Raw genomic sequence first — 1,858 nt, 5'->3', positions numbered from 1 at the left:
CTACAATGTCACTACTGGGTTAATGCTATAAATAATGTACTCTTGAATGCCACTGTACATTGAATGTCATGGATACTAATCTAATTGTGTCTCATTTACAGAACCAACAACTGTGATTGTTTGAATCGTCACCCTCAAAGCACTGAATAGCCACTATCTTCACCACTGGCACCTATGATGTCGGCGCTGCAGTAGTTAACTCAGGATAGTTCACTAATGTCCACCGCTCTGCCCTGTAAGCCAGCCTGACAGGCAGTAGTACACTCCCAGTGCTCCCTGCTGACACGCCCCCTCTATGTCTCTCTCGGTGTCCGGAGCTTATGGTGACATGTCTAATACACGCCCACTGACTTCCGGTGGCGCGCCCCCAACCAGGGCTCATAATTCACAGGGTTATATAACCCTGCCACTCTCACACTTTGCAGCACTTGGGATTCGCGGCGGATACTGCGTCCACACTCCACAAATCACCACGGTAAGAGTTCTATGCCTCTTATAGACAGATTTTGTGACTTCATGTCACGTCACTGTAGTATTACTCTAGTGCTATTCTTTGCCTTCAGCAGTGGGACGGCTTCATGTGCCTCCTCACAGGATTGGTATGTAACTTAGGTAACACAAACCATCTCATCACTTACTAAGTTATATTGGCTATTATAGCACCTTTATCCTCTCCCAGGTCTATCTCACAAAGCCCAGTCACTAAGAATCTCACAGTACAATATATCGGTACGTGTGTTCTTTTCTACGTTGATCTTGTTCTTCATGATTATTTATTACTCTCTGCCAATATATATTATGTGCGATAATGTGACCGATGTCTCAGCATTTTTTCAAAAGTATTTACCTAGAAAACCCATATATTGTTGTATATACTTTCTTTTTTAATTGTATTATTTTCATCTTTATTTATATTTCACAGTACATTGATGAAGGTCCTAGACCGAAACGTCTGTGTATGTATGTACTGTTGTATAATTAAAAATCACCTTTCTGCATCAGAAACCTTTGGTGTGTGCCAAGTTTATATATATATACAAACTACTAATACTGACCCACAAAGCCATCCACAACCTGTCCCCTCCCTATATTTCTGAACTAATCTCCCAATATCTTCCCTCACGTAATCTTCAACCCTCCCAACCCTTTACTTATTCGTTACTCACACAGTCGCCTCCAAGATTTCTCCCGAATATCCCACATCTTCTGGAATTCCACAGCTCTACATGTCCGATTATCCACCACCCTCGGATCCTTCAGACGGAACCTGAAAACCCATCTCTTCAGGAAAGCTTACAGCCTGCAGTAACCATTCTGCCGCCTAACCACCACCCGAGCTGCCGCCTCACCACCACCAGAGCTGCTGTACCCCCGACCTTCTGTCTCTTCCCCATTATCCCATATAATGTAAGTCCGCAAGGACAGGGCCCTCTCGCCTCTGTTCCAGTCTGTCATCATAAATTTGTTTACTGTAAACAATATCTATAACTTTGTAACCCTTCTCATGTACAGCACCATGAAATTAATGGTGCTATATAAATAAATAATAATCCTGCATCGATCTGTTGCAACAAGTTCATATAAGACAGTATCTCTTTCTGCTTACACTCTCCAATCTGTCCCAAGATTTTGAACTCTTTCCTTACGGCGATTTGTGGTGTTGAAGAGTACCGTTTTCCTGATTTATCAAACCCAAGCAGGATAAAGTTTCTGTCAGAGTCTGTCACACGTTCAGAGGGTTGGGTAGATTTCTGCAGGGCTTTTGTTAAGGCTTTGAATTGTTCCATCTGTGGAAGGAGAATCTCACAATTGGTAATTGGCGCCAGCCCTCCATCTTCCAACTTCAACCCGGTTAGAA

The 1,858-nt window shown here is 43.0% G+C and overlaps 1 long non-coding RNA gene across 3 annotated transcripts; it reads left to right on the top strand.

Annotated features, from left to right (window-relative positions):
* The first annotated feature begins 261 nt into the window (after nucleotides 1-261).
* LOC141094366 (uncharacterized) lies at nucleotides 262-1,561 on the top strand. Of its 3 annotated transcripts, XR_012233035.1 has the most exons (4): nucleotides 269-475; nucleotides 564-599; nucleotides 680-729; nucleotides 1,171-1,561. It is a non-coding gene; the product is annotated as an uncharacterized lncRNA (long non-coding RNA). The 3 variants fall into 3 exon arrangements; XR_012233034.1 differs by having other exon boundaries at nucleotides 262-475; nucleotides 564-729; XR_012233033.1 differs by lacking the exon at nucleotides 269-475 and having other exon boundaries at nucleotides 487-729.
* Nucleotides 1,562-1,858: the final 297 nt, after the last annotated feature.

Source organism: Dendrobates tinctorius, unplaced genomic scaffold (genome assembly GCF_039654945.1).
Source record: "Dendrobates tinctorius isolate UK_male_01 unplaced genomic scaffold, ASM3965494v1 ptg000063l, whole genome shotgun sequence".
NCBI classification, from domain to species: Eukaryota; Metazoa; Chordata; class Amphibia; order Anura; family Dendrobatidae; genus Dendrobates; species Dendrobates tinctorius.
Note: the sequence above shows the minus strand (reverse complement) of the source record. Positions and strands in the feature narration are given on the sequence as shown.